The sequence below is a fragment of the Equus asinus genome, chromosome 5 (assembly GCF_041296235.1).
Source record: "Equus asinus isolate D_3611 breed Donkey chromosome 5, EquAss-T2T_v2, whole genome shotgun sequence".
Classification (NCBI taxonomy): domain Eukaryota; kingdom Metazoa; phylum Chordata; class Mammalia; order Perissodactyla; family Equidae; genus Equus; species Equus asinus.
Genome location: NC_091794.1, coordinates 43370780 through 43388751, shown reverse-complemented (window position 1 = coordinate 43388751; position 17972 = coordinate 43370780). Strand labels below are relative to the sequence as shown.

At 39.5% G+C, this 17972-nt stretch overlaps 1 long non-coding RNA gene across 1 annotated transcript in view; it reads left to right on the top strand.

Moving 5' to 3' along the window:
* The first annotated feature begins 1192 nt into the window (after positions 1-1192).
* LOC123285980 (uncharacterized) overlaps positions 1193-17972 on the top strand; it is a 43315-nt gene continuing 26535 nt past the window's right edge. Inside the window, exons 1-2 of the long non-coding RNA XR_006528102.2 lie at positions 1193-1395; positions 7660-7944. This is a non-coding gene — a long non-coding RNA (uncharacterized lncRNA). The remainder of the gene's footprint in view (positions 1396-7659; positions 7945-17972) is intronic.

The window sequence follows — 17972 nt, the reverse complement described above, 5'->3', positions numbered from 1 at the left end:
CCTCTCACTACTCCCAGTTCACAAGCAACCACTGATTTGCTTTCTCCAACTATAAATAAGTTTAGATTTTATAGGCTCTTCTATAAATTGTATCATAAAGAATATACTCATTTGGTCTGACCCCTGTCACTCAGCATAATTACTCTAGATTTATCCGTGTCGTTGCATTCCTTTTTCTTGTTGAGAAGTATTTCAATGTCTGAAATGTTGGGATATTTTCAATCTGGGGCTGTTAGAAATATTGGAAGTAATGCTGCTGTGAAGAAGTGTGTACACGTCTTTTATATACATGTGCTTCCATTTCTTGTGGATAAATATTAATGAGTAGAATGATTGGATCATATGTTAGGTGTATGTTTAACTTTCAAGAAACTTCCAGACTGTTTTCCAAGGTGGTTGTGTCATGTTACATGCCCATCAGCAGTATCTGTGAGTTCAGGTTTGTCCAAATCCTTACCAACACCAAGTGTGCTTAGTCCTTTCAGTTTTAACTGTTTTAATAGGTGTGTAATAATGTGTCATTGTGATTTCCATCTGCATTTCCCTAACAACTATTGATGCTGAGCATCTTTTTACACATTTATTTGTCATCAATATATTTTATTTGGTGGAGAGTCTGTTCAAATCTTTTCTCAAGTTTTAATTGGAGTGTTTATTTTCTTTTTATTTACGTTTAAGAGTTCTACACTCTAAATTCAAGTCTTTATTTAGATACCTGACTTGCAATTACTTCTCCTCACTTGTGCCTTATCTTTTCATTCCTTTAACAGTACCTTTCAAAGAGCAGAAGTTCTGAATTTTGATGAAATCCAATTCATCAATTTTTAGCTTTATGTATTATACTTTTGGTGTTATATCTAAATAATTTTTTCTAATCCAAGGTCAGAAATATTTTCTCCTAGGTTTCCTATAGAAGTTTTCTCTTTGTACCTGCAATACTGTGACTTATAATAAGAAATATGTATTTAGCCTTCAACCTCATTCTTGGCACAGAGCGCCTAAAATCCTTGGAATTTCCTAACTATGAGAGCAAAAAGATGTCTTTTGTTATGTTAAGAAGGTGACTTTTAGACCCCACCTAATGATGGGAGCTGGTTGCCAGGAGAACCAATCATGTGATTAGCTGGTTAGAACTTTCAATCCCCGCCTCCCGCCCTGATCCCCCACATCCGGGGAGGGGATAGAGGCCAATCATACCTATGTAATGTGGCTCCATAAGAGCCCAAGAGGAGAGGGTTTAGAAAACTTCCAGACTGGTGAACGTGTGGAGATTGGGGAGAGTGGAGCACCTGGAGAAGACGTGGAAGCTAAGTCTTTTTCCCATATCTTGCCCTAGGCGTCTCTTCCATCTGGCTGTTCCTGAGTTATATCCTTTTATAATAAGCCAGTGATCTAGTAAGTAAATTGTTTCTCTGAATTCTATGAACTTTTCTAGCAAATTAGTTGAAGCCAAGGAGGGGGTCTTGGGGACCTCTGATTTATAGCCAGTAGGTCACATTTAGGTGACAATCTGGGCATGTGACTGGCATCTGGAGGGCAGGAGGGCAGTCTTGTAGGACTGATTACCCTGTGGAGTCTGATGCTATCTCCAGGTAGATAGTGTCAGAATTGAGTTGAATTATAGGACACGCAGCTGGTGTCTGTAGCAGTGCTTGGATGTGTGGGGAAGACCACCCCCACCTTTCACATGTTGGAAAATGGGTCCAGGAACCCATTTAGTACCTTTATAAAAAAAAAACAAAAAAAAAACCAGTTGTCTATAGTATATATGTAGATTATTTCTGGACTCCTTTCTGCTCCAGTGATCTATTTATTTGTCTCTATACTGTGACAAAACTGTTTCATTAGTGTATCTTTAAGCCTTGAAGTGAGTTCTCCAACTTTGTTCTTATTTTCAAATTTATTTTGGCTATTCTTGATTTTTGCAATTCATCATAAATTTCAGAGTCAGTTTGTCAATTTCTATGAAAAGAAGCCTGCTGATTTTTTGATTGAAATTTTGCTGAATCTATAGATCAACTTGGAGAGAGTTTATATCTTAACAATACTGAATTTTCCAATCCATGAACACATTACATCTCTCCTTTTATTTAGGTCTTTAATTTGTCTCAAGAATGTTTTGTAGTTTTTAGTGTACAGTTTCTTTTGCAGTTTCTAATCTTAAGAGCTTATCCAGTGACATTTCACTTTAGATAGTGCATATCTTTGCCCTAGAAGTTCAGTTTAGTTCTCTTTCATAGTTTCCACTTTTCTCTTCTTTAAGTTCATATTTTCCTTTAAGTTCTGGAAAATATTTATAATGCTGTTTTATATTCTCTGTTCGTCATCTCTGTCATTTCTGGGTCTGTTTTTATTGACTGTTTTCCCTTCTCCTTTTTATGGGTGAAATTTTCTTGCTTCTTGCATGTTTAGAAAATTTGTATTTGAATTTGGAGATTGTGATTACAATTTTCAAAAATAGTCTGAATATTGTTGTTTTCCTTTAATTTTGTTGTTTCATTTAAAGATTGTTGAGATCTTTTTTTCTGATTAGCAATGTATTTAATTGCATATGAGCTTAATCAATCTGAAGCTTGTTTTTAAACTTTACTAGATCAGGTCTAAAGTAGTCTTACTCTAATCAGGGTTTCTCAATCTCAGGACTATTGCCATATTTCTTTCTTTTTCTTTTTGGTAGGACTGTCATGTGCATTGTAGGATTTTTAGCAGCACCCCTGGCCTCTATCCACTGGATGCAAATATCAGCCCTCCTTCAACAATCAAATCTAGCTCTATATATTAGTAAATGTCTCCTAGCAGGCAAAATCACCTCCAGTTGAGACCCACTGCTCTAGGACTAATTAGTCCTACTCATAAGGCATGGCCTTCCTGAAGCCTCTACCTAATACTTTCAGTATTTAACAAAGTTTTTCTTTTGCAGTTGGTCAAAGATCTTTCTGCTTTGTACTTGCTTTAGTAATTGTTTATCCTACAGGTCCCTGGTAGTTGTACTTCTTTCATAATTCTACTTTGTCCAGTGTGGCAGATGCCCATCCTCTGGAGTTAGGATTCAGTGAATGTTTCAAGGGGACCTTGTGCATATTTCTGGGACTCTTTCTCTGCCTTGTTTCTTTCTCTCTTTTATATTCTATTCTGAAATTTTCAGTCACCTGGGCCTTCCCAAAATTCAGTCTCTATCTTCTTAGCTCATCAACATCATGGTACTCTGCTTAGGTTTTTTCTCCCTGAACTGATTTCCAGGAAGTGCTTCTCTCCAGAAAACCAGGTGATCGTTGGGATCCCCTCATTTATTTCTCTTTCTCAGAGATCATAATCTTTCATGCCTTTTGTCCAATGTCTGAAAACAGCTGTTTCATGTTTTTCCAGTTTTCTAGTTGTTTACTGCAGGAGGGTTTTTCTGGTACTAGTTATTCCATCATGGCCATGAGTGGAAACTATCCATCTGTGGTAGATTCAACGTGGTCCCAAATTCTTTGCTATTCCTCTTATTGAAAGTGTAATCTAATTCTCTGCCTTTGAGTGGAGAGTACCTAAGGCTTAGCCTTAGTTTTGCTTGACCATTAGAATGTGGGCAGAAATGCTATTACTGGATTTCCAAGACTGGGTTCTGAGATTCCTTGTAGCTTCCACTTTGGTTTCTTGGAATTTTTGCTTTGGGGAAGCCAGCCATCATGTAAGAAATTTGACTGCCCTGAGATTGCTGTGTTAAGAGGCAACTTGTAGATGCTCTGGTTGACAGTTCCAACCAAGTCCATTCTTCCAGCCATCCCACTGAGGCACCAGGCATGTGAATAAATCTGTCTTGGAAAGTCTAGACCAGTTTATCTGACAGCTGCATATGACATCAGTCGATGACACAAGGAATAGAAAGATCACCCAACTGAGACCTGCCCTGTTCCCTGACCCACAAAATGGTTAAATGCAGTAAAATGGTTGTGCCACTAGGGAGGTATTTTGTTATGCAGTGATAAATATCTGGAACATTGCTAGAAACATATTTTAACTTTAAGATTTCTTATTTGTTTGAATAGTCATTTTGCTTAAGTTGATGTTTGGTAATTGTTTTCTGAAATGTTTAATGATTTTCAATGCTCTTTGGGGACTGGGTAAGATATGTGACTAGGTAGGGTCTATGAATGACTTGATTTTGGATGTGAGGGTAGGGTTCTCTATCATTCTTTGGGATTTTAAATTATTTGGCATTCTTTACTGCTTTTCTGGTCCCAATTAGATCTCCTTATGTCAGAAAACACCTTAGAGAACAATATCTTAAAGTTTTGTACTGGGAACAAGTGCCCAATTAGCTATTCCCCTTTTCCTTTCTCTTTCTCTTCTATCACCATGGAGGTTTAGAGCTACTGCATTGCTCTTCTTCTTTCTCCAGCTCCAACACTCATTGCACTCATACTCCTGGCAGATTGGTTGCTGTTGGGGGGTGAACAGCAGTAACTATGCTTCAATTCTTTTTCTCTTTGGTGAGGAAGATTGGCCCTGAGCCAACATCTGTTGCCAATCTTCCTCTTTTTGTTTGAGGAAGATTGTTGCTGAGGTAACATCTGTGCCCATCTTCCTCTATTTTTTTATGTGGGACACCACCACAGCATGGCTTGATGAGCAGTGTGTAGGTCCACGCTGGGATCCAAACCTGGGAAGCCCTGGAATGCCGAAGCATAGCCTGCAAACTTAACCACTATGCCACTGGGCCGGCTCTTGTAGCTACCCTTCACTCCTCTAGGGGAAGAGGAAAATCTCTGACTCAGGGGGCTTATCCAAAGACCACCATTTAATGAATTACTCTGATAATTTTGCCAAAGCTACTCTACTTTCCATTTTTGCTGCCTCGAAGCTTACACTATATCTGGAATGGTTCTTATTTTTACAGTGGACTTATACTATATTCATATGTAATTTTCCAGAATTCAATTATGTTGTAGGGGAAATATAAAGAAAAAATTCTTTTAATATGACAGATGATTTTGCCTGTCATTCTATTCACTCAGTTTCATCCCAGAATGAGCAAATCTCAGATGGGAGATGTAAATCTGCTGTTCTTTCCATCATATTTGGCATCCATGTGCCTCTTGTAGTAAAAACACTCACCACATTTAGTATGACAATAATGATTAAAGATACAGCTTTGTCTGTCATCACATGGCTTCTAAATGTAAGCCAAGCATTTTTTAGGTGTTTAACCAAAGAAATATTATTCTGTTACAACACTGAGGAAAAAATCACTTGTGCTGGATGCTTAAGATAGTTTAGATTGTCTGCAAAGTGGACCTTTCTCAAGAGCTTTACAAGGATAATTTTTATTTATTCATTAAAAAAAAGGCAATCGTGCCATTTTTATAAAGATGATTGTGCTGACTGGAAGACAGCAAAGGTTCAGGTAAATAACACAACTTCCTTACATGGGAGTAGAAAAGGTATACGTCGCTGCGTCCAGACAGCTTTGCGGAGCAGGAGGAACGAGAGCAACCTCGCTGTTGGAGAGGAAACTTACCTGGCTGTCATTTCTCGCGAGGGCGTCCTGCTGCTGGTACCACCATGTGCTGACAGAACTCCTAAGGTTTTTCGGTGTTTTTTTTTGCCATTATGCAGAGTTTTTTTTTAGTCTCTCAATCACTCTCAACTGTTCTGGAGACTTTGGTTACATTTCTAATGTTCACCAGATGCAAAGTAACTCGTGACCACCAGGCACATTCCTGAGCGCTTACTGTAAGAATGCACTGGTTGGAGATCAATTGCCCAGGGCTGTTTTTCCAGGTGTCTAACCCCCTCCAAGACCCTGGCCTCCTGAAATGTTCCCAACAGAATACAGGGTGTATAAGTCCCTCTCAATGGTAATTTTGATAATAAACAATGTTTGCTTATAAAATACAAATTCACTCAAGTACTTTTCTCCTGTTTGTGCTTTAGGCTGGGTGAGGTTTTTATTTGTTTTTGTTTTATTGGCTCTTATTTCCCTTCAATTTCCCATCCACTTTGTTTCTTTCTCAAATTTCTGGTTGGGGGATGGTACAATTTTTGTTTTTCAGGACAATTATCCTTTATCAGTGAACATTTAGAAAATTCTTTTTTGTAGGCTAAGGAATTTGGGAGAGAAAGGACAGGTAGATGTGTATGTTCAGTCTGACATCTTTATCTAAAGGTCCTCTTTGACTTTGGTGTTTCTGGTTCGGTGTCTGGACTCCGAATTTTTGGCTTTCCCACAAGGACCTTGGCACGGGTTTCCCTCTCCATGTCTGTCTGCTTTTTACAATTTCAGGTAGAATTCTGGCACTAGCTATCCTCTCAGAACCTAATTTCTGTTCTTGGTATTCTGTGTGAAGTTGTTGCTGACCTACCCAATTCCCCAGAAGGGGGAGAGGCCTTGGGCAAGCCCTCCTTCCCCTTCACACCCCCAGGGCCATGATGGTGGCAGCTGCCTCCAGAGCTGACTGTGTTCCTGCTCTCCCTTGCTCTCAGCTCCAGCTGCACGGGTCTCCTTTCAGTGCTTTGAACTGAAATTCATGCCCGGTTTTGCTTCATCGCCTTTTGCTTGCATTTCTCTCGGTCTAGAGGAGCCTCTTCTCCCACACTAACTCCCACGCTTAGTTATTGTTTTGTCATTTTTGGGTCTCTGTTTAAATATGATTTCCTCAGAAGCATCTTCCCTGACTCCTCATATAACCTAGGTCCCAGAGCATCATATACATTTCCTCATAGCATTCATTACAGTTTGTAATCATATATTTATTTGCATCATAATTTGATTACTGCATTTCCTTTTTGAGACTACGAGACGCATGTCCCTAGGATCATGTCTGTTTTGCTCATCATCGTATTCTTGGCTCCTAGCCTAGTGCCTATATGAATTGCTGAACGAGTGAGTAAAGTGCCAGTAAGTGTTCGGTAACATTGTTTGAATGAAGACACTGGAATGATGAATGAGACCCATATTTATTTCTTCTTGGATTTCTGAAAGTAGTAGTATTATAGTACAAATATGTATATTTATAACATAGAACAATATGCATATAGCTATCATTCATAGCATAAAGTAACGACTTACAGAGAAATTAGATAATGACAACTTTAACAAGGACACTAACTTCAAGATTTCTTTAAGTTTATATTCTGTCGTAGTAATATTGTGTTTAACAACCTTGACTCACCTATGTCAGTGAACCACTATTTATAAAAACCTCGTGACAAAATATTTTGTTTCCATTCCCTAGGCTTCATTAACAACACATCAGTGGAAGTCGTGGTTCTTGAGGCGACAAGCATATGGCTACGTTAAGTCAACTAATATTGATATAATAGATTCTATGGATTTGAATTAATCTGAATTTGCTTTATAAATATGTAGAACAGGATATTCTTCCCTGTACTATAGGCACAATATAGGACACAGGGTCCACTTACGTTGTTAACTAATTTTATAATCCTAAAAATCCAATGGTATTTTGTTAGGATTCATAGGAAAAAACAAGCAAGTCTTATTCTGACTAATTTAAGCAGCAAAATGTATTAAGTAAATCACAGTGTTAGAGTTACTATGTGTCGCATCTGTTCAGTCCAGTTCTGGTCTATTCTTGACATTATTAACAGCATCTTCTTTTACTCCCAAATGTGTCTTAGATCAAATGATGAACTCTCTGGTCCCTTACACAGGATCATTGGGACAGTTGGAGAAACAGATCAAGCTTCCAGGAACAATACCTTGAGGCACACCACAGACCGGGAGGGAGTTGTTGTCTGTTACCACCACAAACTCCAGAACCACTCCACAGATCTGTCCTGAGGAGGAAGCGGCCACCGCCACTGCCACTGACTCCATAACCGTATTTCACGGATTAGAGAGGAGACTCCATCACTACCTCTACCTCTGGTGCCATTCATACCATCAAAACATGAATTCCCCATGCAGACCCTATTTTCCCGCAGGGCTGAAACCAGGTAACTGCTTGCACTATTTGTAAAAGAGTCTGTAAATATCTAGTTTTTGGGACTTTACCTGGGGAAAGAAGGTTTACAAAATAGGAAAAAATCAAAAGCAAAAAGAATATTTAAAATAGTTTGAGAACTCACAGAAAAACAGGTCTACTATAGTCCACCCTTTATCTGGATATACATCTATTTTCCAAACTTAAAAGTAGCAACAAAAACTATGTTCCTGCTTAACAGGGTGACAATCTCTCCTACAAACAAAAAACCTCACTTTCTCCCCAGACAAGGAGACTCCAAGACTCTTTACTTAGTGCAATCTTTTCTGGGTCTAATATATGTAGTGATGGTTATGTTTTCTCAACTCTGCCTTGATGTTTTTAGTATATGGACTAAATTATAAAGTAAATGCCAACAAAACATACTAAATGAAGCAAGAGTAAAACAGAAAATCAGTTATATTTTCTGCAAAGGGTCTTTAGTTGATGTTTATAACTGTCTTCATCAACAACTAACCATTCTACATTCCTTTTATCTTCAGATCAGTATTGGCTCAGTTAACTGGGCTGCTTTACCTACTGTGGAGAAGCCCAAACATCCGTTCCTTGGGATTTGAGCCCCTGGTGGTTCTGCCCGTATGAGGGTGCTCTAGTTTTCCATTAACATTTATGAATGGACATAGAAATACTAAGAAGCACCCTATAGGAACCCTTGTTTAGGAAATATTCTTCCACATTTACATTGTGTAGCAGTAATATCCCTTTTTAATCATGCTCAGTCCCACTGCTGACATGGTAATCCCCTCGTCTGCTTTGTCAAGTGGTTTGAGATCCAATTGTGTCTCAAGGGTGGAAGCGTTCTCCCTTGAGTACTAAGGTCCTTAAACCAATGCAGTTGAACGTGCCAGGATGTGAAGTAAAATTTGTTAGTGGACCGTTGAGGGGATAGTGGGAAGTGCCACTCCCATGTTCGCTTTTTGGTTTCTAAGTGCATATGTTCTGGCCATGGTTGAAAAAAACACTATGTATCGATGGCTATTTTATAGCATATATTGTGTTCTACAAGATGTCATCACAACTTTGTGTGAAATCTCCCAGTAGGCACCCAAACTGAATCTTCAATAAGTCACTTCACTGCTTTACAAAGCCAACTGCTTCTGGTTGAAAATCTTAAGGCATCCTAAATTCATCAATCTAATTTTGTAATTCTTTTGCTATAAAATAAGATCCCTGGTCAGAAGCAATGCTATGTGAATAATGGTGACAGCGAGTGAAGCATTCGGTAAGTTGACAGATGGTGTTGCTGGCAGAAACTTGGTAGACAAGATAGACAAATCCATGTCTAGAATATATCAGTTTCAGAGAGGACAGATTCCAACACTCACCATGTTGGAAAAGGCCCTATGTAATTAACCTGTCATCAGGTGGCTGGTTATTCCTTTTGGGGTATGGTACCATATGGCAGGGCTCATGTTTGTCCACTGTTGCTTTGAAACTGGGAACTCAGCAGAAGTAATATCTATACATGTGAAGGGAGAGGAAGTCCAAGCTGTTAAGCCCATGAATTAATGGGCTTGAAAAAATAAGTTCTGTCTGAAACCATAACCACTTTTTCCATGAGACCATTCAGTAAACTACTGGGATGATTGTGGAAAGAGGTTAACAAATCCACACAGCAGGTCATCTTGTCCAACTGTTTATTGAAAACTTTCTACATACTGTCAGTCTTTTTGTATATTCACCTGCAACACAAATGATCTCGAACTCTAGAATAGTCTAAACGTCTAGATTGGTCTTTGTTCTAATCTTCTTCATCACCAGCCCTCCAATCTTATTCTTCTCAAGTCCCTGACTATCCAATGAAACCATTAGCTATTGACCATAAATTAATGTAGACCTGTGGCTTATCTCCCTTTCCAGGTAAGTGGATCATGAGATGTATTATTTGAAGTTCTGCCTATTGGGAGTATTTATTTTTCTACAGTGATCATTAGGTCACCCCTGAGTGGGATTGTCATGATGTAGCTGTCCACTTCTGTAGGTGGGGTGATTGAGCTGCATTAAAAGGGACAATGAAATACTGCTACACAATGAGGGCCAGAAGAATACTTCTATAACATAGAGGTTCCCATAGGGTGCTTCTCAGGATTGTCATATCCAATGGGACGATAGTAAACTGGAATATTTTTCTTCTCAGTCACCTGGTCATAGAAATTCCTTAATGAGTCTAGAGGTGTGGATTGAGACAATGATGGCAGCATGGCAAGAGTAGATGGAATGACAGTATGGGTCACCTGCTCTTGCAACTTGTGTTTTCAGGACCGATTTGAATCTGTTCAAATATAAACCATTTCCAAGGGATGATGGAATGCAGCAAGGAATATCTGACTTTATAGCTCAGTAGATAAGATAACACATATCTTATTTCCAGCTTAATTTCCATGGTCACAAGGTGTACCACTCTCAAACATTCAGGGTCCAACAGCAAGCCAAGGGTTTCTCAAAAGGAGAATGTATAGTTACTTACTGAAAATGATACTGTACTTTGAAATTGAGCATTGGCACTGTAGTCTAGATCTTCTAGAGTCTTTGGTTTGCGCCGCACTCGAAGCTGGGCGACTTTCAGCGGACTTGTTAATTATTTGTAGAAGCATAACCAAATGTCGTATATATTTTCTACAAAATGCAAAAAGATTGAGCAAGCACTGCTCTCCTTTCTCAGCGACAGGGGGGTGTACAGTACAATACTTTTCTTGCATGTTGGAGGAGACATTTTGAGAAACCTGAGTCCAGTGGTCTCCCAGAAATTTCACTGAAGTGTTAGGTCCTTGTATTTTTCATATCCTCTATCTTTTGATATGTATGTGTTTTATGAACACACCTAGCTAATCTTCCTGTGCACTGGGTTGCATTAGTATAAAGTCACCAGTTTATAGACCACTAGGATGTTCTGTGCACTTAGTTGTGGAACAGAGTCAGTGAGTTTGTATTGCTCTTGGGCACTGAAGCCAATGAAGGTTTGAGTCTGTCCCTGCCAGGAAAAAAACAAACTGCCTCTAGTATTCTCTATCCATTGGGACAGAGAAAAAGGCACTGTCAGATCACTAGCTACATTCCGGGGTCTAGACATATTTTCTTTACTAAAGAATAGCATCCTGATGATGTGACAAGTCATGTGAATGTAAAATAACCCTTGGTCATTCTGCAAGACTCATCTCTCTTCTGCAAGGGCTAGATAGGTAAATTAGACGACAGTGTGGTAACAGTCACCAGCTGTGCATCTTTTAAGTCTTTAATGGTGGCCCTAGTCTCTATGATTACCCCAGGTGTGTGGTACTGCTTTTGATTTAACATTTTGGGAGAGCACATAGGTCTCCGGACTACATTTGGCCATTTCTATCATAATTTAAGCTTTTATTCTAGGGGTCAAGGGCCAATATGGGGCTTTTGTTGAGTATTTTTATTCAAATTCACTTTTGAGACCTGGGAAAATATCAACCAGATGGCTTTGTGGAGGCACTGGATCCACTCTAAGGCTGACTAGGTCCTCAAAACTGACTTATCACCTGGTGCCCAGGTGCTCCCATCCTGACCAGTGGGCCAGAGTAAAAGCCTGGGTTTCTATGGATTAACTATTAGCTCAGAGCCAATAAATATCCAGTAATCCCCAAAAGTGTTTTCCTTTCTCCAGTAGCACACAGCCATCCTTGCAAAATGGCTGCAGAGCCCACTGGAGAAGGCCAGAAGAAAGATTTATACATCACTTACATGTGACGTCATCTTAGGGTCCTTCCTCAGGGGGTTTCTGGGTTCCCTCCTTCGTTGCTGGGCTTCTGATCTATGAACTGACTCAGTCTGGGCATTCTTTGTTGGGTTTTGATGCTATCATGACAGCTCATTTTATGCCTTTGTTCTTCAGAATTAGGAGATCGTTGTTTTATTGTTGTTTATTTTTACTTTTTCTTTTATATCAAAAAAGATCTAAGTAGGTTGGCCCTGTATTTTCGTTCTGGGGATCCTGTCAAAGCACTGTCAAAGATCACTTTGTTATGAATCATATAATTATTGTGCTGACCAATTCCCTATGACCATAACCATGTCCCTCTTGTCTCTTGAAATGAAGAACTGCTGCTAGGCTTCTGTCAGCCAAAGATCTGCTCACCAGAGAGCCCATTTCCACGGCAGTGTCCCTTTTCAAAGATGTCAGCCCTCCACTCACCAATGTATTTTTCAATGGTGTGGTGAAAGGAGTTTCTTCTGGCCTCTTTTGAGGGCCACAGTGTGTGTGTGTGTGTGTGAGTGTAAGTGGTTTGCAAATTATAAATATTCATCAACATTCTTATTTATCCCAAATCTTTATATCTCTTCCTCTTCATAATATCAAACTTTTCTTTTTACATCTTCCTTTAGGGAAGACCACCACTAGAACCAGGTTTCAGTGAACCGATTGAGCAAAACTGTAAACTCTAGTTACTTGACTTCGCTTATTGACTCCAGAATAGATAAGAAGTGCACTCATTTCAGTAACTCAGACAAATCTAAATTTATGTTCGCTGGCCCAAGTACTGTCTCAGTTACCAATGCTGTGTAACAAGTGACCCAAACTCAGGGCCATAAAATTTCTTTTTGAGGATTCTGAGAGTCAGGAATTCAAAAATGGGAGCAGCTTGTTTCTGTTCCATGATGTCTGAAGCCTCAGCTGGAAAAATTTTAAATCAAGGGTTGGGTGGGGAGCTGAGTAAAGGTCTGCTTTCTCACCTTTCTGGTGATTGATGCTGGCCTTTGCCTGGAATCTCAGCTGAGGCCATGGGCTAGGAGCCTTGCATGCAGCTTCTTTGTATGGTTGCTTGGACTTCCATACAGCATGGTGTCTAGATTCTGAAGGTGAGCATCCTGAAGAGAGCTGGATAGAGACCACTGCCTTTTATGACCCAGCCTCAAAATCACGTAACTTCACTCCTGTGAGTCACAAGCCAACTCACATTCAAAGGGAAGGAATAAGAGAGCTCAACTCTTGATGGGAAGATCATCAAATTGGAGCATGTGGGATAGGAGATATTGTTCTGCCGTCACTGGAAAATCCATCTACTGCAAGCATGCTCAAAATGCATTCCCACATATATTCCCCAGATTTTTGCTGATATTAATTAGCAAAAATCTTGCTTACTTGTATGCATGCATGCATGTATACATTTGTGTGTGTAAGCTTTCTCTTTCCTCGTTTGACTTTGTAATAGGCCTCTGGAAATCTCTAATTCTAAGTCAATGGGCAATGAGTATTCTCAGGGGAGGGGAATGAGGAGAAGTAGATTTCCCTTACAAAGGAATTGCCTCTGTCTAGGTCATTCCATGGAATTCAAGACAGGAACAACCCCATCAGGCAGACCAGGAAGGGCTGCTTTAGCTGGACTGGGAAGGCTCGGTGAAATTAGGGGGTTTGGAGTACGGTGACTCACCAGACTCCTCCCATATGCCCCGTTCTAATTATTAGGAGTCTGAAGGGTGGTGTGATTCTCCCCTAAGCAATACTTTCATAAGAGAAGTGACGGGACTGTGAAATCAGCTGATGTTATAAATCAACAATCATAGGATAACACTGTGTGTTATATTTTCAGTTATAATAGCCACGTGGCCACAGGAGGCATTTTTTTTAGGGTGTACATAGTTCTATGACCACAACTTGATCCAGGTCATGGTCAAATTTTATGCCTATCTGTATTACTTAGAGTTCTCCAGAGAAATAGAACCAATAGGATGTGCGTGTGTGTGTGTGTGTATGTTTATGTATGCATATACATATGAAGTATATAGGTATACATTGACCCAATATCTAGGTACCATGGTCTAGCCCAGTTGACACATAATATTAGCCATCACACGGTCTTTTTGTTTCTATAACAATCAGAAGCCTCCAGACTGATTGTTATAAGAAAGCCTTCAGTCTTTTCTTCCACATGCCTTTCTACTCTTGTACAATTGCCATCACGTGGTCCCTGAAAGCCTTGCCCCTGATAGGCTCCTCATTCCATAAGCGAGTGATCGTTTAAGTAACTCTCTCTCCACTGCTGCCATGGGCTGGATTCTCTTGGCCTTTTAACCTGACTACATCAGAGAAGCAGCCACAAGTTCTCATTTCCTGAAAGGCCTGCTGTCCACCACCACATCTGCCATCAATCACTGTCTTGGTCAAGGCTGTTGTTTGCAAATAACAGAATTCACTCTGGCTAGTTTTAGCTGAAATAGATTTAGCAAAGGGGATTAGGTAGCTCAGGGGATAACTGGGAAGGCTGGAGAAAACGGCTAAGTTTCCGTAAGTAAAGTCCAGAGCCACACTGAAGATCTAGCCTAATGAGGAAGTGGCCACCATTGCTGGTAGCTCCAGAACAATGCAGTGGGACTGGCCTGAGGAGAAAACTCCTGGGTAGCAACCCCATAGGTGGAGGTCTGAGAGCACTGTTTATGGCATGTGCACAAAAGAGTGGAATCCGAATAGCTAATCTCTTTTTATTCTAGTTTGAAGAAATTGTCATGTTAAAGTGTTGAATGCCTAATTTCAAAACGGTGGTGACAGTGCAGTGCTGACAAAGAATTTCCAGATAATTAGGTGAGAATACGGACATAGCCTTCCTCTTCAGAGCTGTGAATTAAAAGTAACCGTTATAACTACTTCTTCAAGCAACACAATGCTGTAGGTTGTCATCATAGGAAGGATTCTGAGATGGCTCCAAGACTGTGTGACCTGGCGTACATGCCCTCTAAAATCCCCTCCCCAGGAGTGTGGGTGGGGCCCAGTGAATATGATGGAACATCACTCCCACGATTACGTTACTAACTGACCTTGAGTTAATTGAAAGAGAGATTATTGTGGGTGAGTCTGACTTAATCAAATGGGCTCTTTAAAGGAAGGTAAAGCATCAGTAACATGTTTTCCTGCTGGCCTTGAAGACAAACAACTGCCACATTGTGAGAGAAGGAGGGCATACGGCTAGAACCTGAAGACCCCTGGCTGACAGCCAGCAAGAAAATGGGGGCCTCAGTCTTGTACTGGAAAAAACTGAATTTTACCAACCATCTGAGTGAGCTTGGAAGAGGGTCTCAAGCTCTAGATGAGAAGGTGTCTTGACTGACACTTTGATTTTAGTCTTGTGAGCCCCTGAGCCAATAACCCAGTATGCCCTACAGGACTTCTGACCTACTCAAAGCATGAGGTGATAATTGGGTATCAGATCACTAAGTAGGTGAAAATTTATATAGCAATAGAAAATTAATACAGTTGTGGTAGGAGCTATCATTGAGAGGATTTTTAATTACATAAAATGCCTCTCCAAATGTCTTCACTGTGTCCTTGCACTGGGAATGGAGACTTTCTTGGGGATATGTAACAAAAGAAGAATGAACTCAGCAATACATCAATGCATCCACTGAATTCTTCTCTTCTTCAAGATCGGCTACATGATTTGGCCCATTATTTGCGTATTTTAAATAGTAGCTATTGATCCAGGCATTATGGCCTCACAGTTAAAGTTTGGCTTGCTCCACTTTGGCAGCCTGGTTCGGTTCCTGGGCACAGAACCACACCACTTTTCTATCAGCAACCATGCTATGGTGGTGGCTCACATAGAAGAACTAGAAAGACTTACAACTAGGATAGACAACTATGTACTGGGGCTTTGGGGAGGGGGACAAAAAAGGAAGATTGGCAAGAGAGATTAGCTCAGGGCAAATCTTTCCCAGCAAAAAAAAAAAAAAGTAGCTATTATCACTGTTATTAGATATTTATAGAAAAAGACTCATTATTCTTACTACTTTTCATAATTTTTTCAATTCTACAGTTTAGAGGTTCCTACTGCTTCCATTGTTAAAGGTAAAAATTCATTCCCTGTGTGAACAATACTACATATGTGTATATTCCTGAGCACAAGAATTCTTCATGTTAAAAAACCCAAAACTTTATAGGCTTCCTGTCAGTTTCATAATTCAAAAATCATGGCGCATGTCATCTTTTCTATGTCCAGATTTATTGTACTGAAATAAACGGAGCATGGATGATAGCATTAGTATTTTTTCTTTCTTAATAACTGGATCATTCTGTCAAATGATTGATCTGATTCCCCAACAGATGATTTGATTTCACATACTGCTTGAAAATACCTAATGGCTGTATAACACAATGTTTACCCACGCTTTGTAGACCTATCCCAATTTTTAAGCTTCAAGATGTTGAAAATCTTTATATTCTGTGTTACTGTTAATCTGATCACTCAGAAGTTAGAAATTGCGCTTGGCTGTGAGTAACAGAAACCAGAAAAACAGAAGCTGAAACAAATGAAGGCTTTTATTTTCTTCACATTATGTGATGTCTGGGCAAGGCATTTCAGGACCGAGATGGCGGTTCCCTGCCGTCAATATAATGCAGGCTCCTTCTGTACTTCCATTCAGCCATCCTTAGTGGATGCTAGTTGCTTCATGAACCCAAGCTCATTGCACCACTTCTGGCATCTCATCTACTCTCCAGGAAGGAAGAAGAGAAAGGGCAAGGGAAAATATTTGTTAGCTGAGTCTGCACTGCTTTTAAAGAGGTTTCCTGAAAGTCCCATCCAATGACATCTACTTATTATATGTCCTTGGTCAGGACACATGGCCACTTCTATCTGAAAAGGGATATTGCTAACAAATTTAGTTAGTTTTCGTTTTTTTTAGTTAATCACTTTGCTGTTCCAAATGGAAGAAGGTGAGAATCGAGAAAACGATGAATTTTTGCCCCATAAATCGTAGACAAAAATTAGTATTTAGAGAAGAAATGTAATTTGGACTGTCCAACTTTGAATTGGCAAGCAACAAAACTATTTCAACATTTCAAAACTATTTCAATGGTGGAATTGGATACTGTAAAACAGTGTGACAATATAACACGATACTATTGTCTTGACACTAAAAAGTTATAAAAATCTTTGGAATTGTTCAAAGAAAACAGGGAGTTATAAATAAATTCCATTGCAAGAGCTGACTCATAGCTAAAATGGTCAAAATCCGATGTACCTTTTACGGGCTGTTTGTAACTGTTGCTTCTCATTAAGAATAGATTTTGAAAGATAAGTATTTCAATACTCATTTTTTTTCAGAACAAAGGTAAATATTAGGATTCCAGTTCTTGTGGACATTTATAGAGCAATAAACTAGATGTTCTAAGGAAAAAAATCTGTGGAGTGATAATAAGTAGACGAACGACATGATGAAAATTTTGAACACTGAGATGTGCTCTATAAAACATGAAGATACCATTTTCTTGAACAGGAGAACAGTCGATCTAGCTGAGAATAATCCGACTTTTAGGTACATGCTCAGTACAGTCGGCTAATTTATTTTTGCCCGAGGAGGAAGCAGGTCAGTTTCAGTGGAGTACAATTGCTGGTGGGAGGGTAATGATGAGTGAAAATGTGAATGCTCGCATTTCATCAACAACTATCACTCAGCTTGCGAGCAACAAAAAGTCTCTTGAAGATAGCGCTCTTCACACCTACTAAAAAATATTTAGTCTACTAACAAGCATGTAAAATATATTTGTGCCTTTGGTTTCCTTGTCTGTAAAATGGGAAAACTAATTATACCTACTTCATAGGGTTGTAAGAATTAGAAGAGTTAATATGTGCAAGTCACATAGAATGGTGTTAGTACATAGTAAATGCCATATGGGATTGCTACTATTAGTTATCAAGCAAATCTGAAAATAGGGTTAAATGCATCCATTCTTTGGATGGAGTTAGTGTCGGGTTGGCAAATGGTGATTTATTCTTCCTGATGAGGATGAGGAACAGCAGTTTAAAATTAAATTTCTGCCTCCCAGAGTTTTTTGGGCAATGTTAAGGTCATTTCACTTTTAGTCACTTATGGGTCTTAGTAGGACTGTTGGAGAAGGATTGAGGGAGAGAGTTGCATTCACTGAGTTAATACAAATTAGCTCTCATTATCTGGACCCTTAATTTCCTCTCCGTATTTGTAAAGCCTCTTTTATCCTGGTTGGTTGTAAGTTTTCTGCCTTTA